Below are 847 nucleotides of genomic sequence, written 5' to 3'. Positions count from 1 at the left end.
TATGGTCTATCAAGTATATTTATTTATTAATATCAAATGTAATAATTTATGAATAACAAATTGATATATATATATTATGTACCTACATAATATGACTAATGTATTTTATGGACATGAATTAATACTGATATTAGTAAATATTTTGGTCCATTGGTCTAAAAGTATAAATTAAGTACCTACACATAATATTATAAAGGTAGGTAGTAGGTATTACTTAATGTATTACAGTTTTTAGGTGAGAAAACAAAATATAACTTAATGTATTTTTATTAATAATATATTAGTCAATAAGTTATAATAATTACCATTGTATTTAATTAAATTAATAAACATATTGTTCATATTTTTTATAAAAATTGTCATTGTGTATTTTATGTTTATTCTATTTTAAACAACTGACCCAAAATTCTACCGGCCATTAATTAGCATAAGATTATTATTATTATTATTATTACAAAACCTCATATCAGTTGTATGACTGAAAGAAGTTTAACTTCATCCCCGCGTACTTCTTACACGCTCGACTTTTTTTTTGTCATTATTTTGTTTTCAGTATATTTTAAATACCTAAATATAATATCAATAAATGTTCAATAACTTAAATTTGCATTTTTTTCATGGTGGGAAAGGATAGGGACATATGGTGAAGGAATGAAAAACTATATCGGTTCCTATAGCGGCACTCGTGTTAAATATGGGCCTGACAATAATTATAGTCCTGCACGGTACAGGAAAAATAAATATTTGAAATATTAAAAGTTATTAATGTACCTACTGAGACTTGAGAGGATGTCAGCGCACTATTTGCTTTCTCTCTCAGCTGGTCCACGCGCAACATAATATACAA

Source organism: Acyrthosiphon pisum, chromosome X (genome assembly GCF_005508785.2).
Source record: "Acyrthosiphon pisum isolate AL4f chromosome X, pea_aphid_22Mar2018_4r6ur, whole genome shotgun sequence".
Lineage (NCBI taxonomy): Eukaryota > Metazoa > Arthropoda > Insecta > Hemiptera > Aphididae > Acyrthosiphon > Acyrthosiphon pisum.
This window is presented reverse-complemented; position numbering follows the sequence as displayed.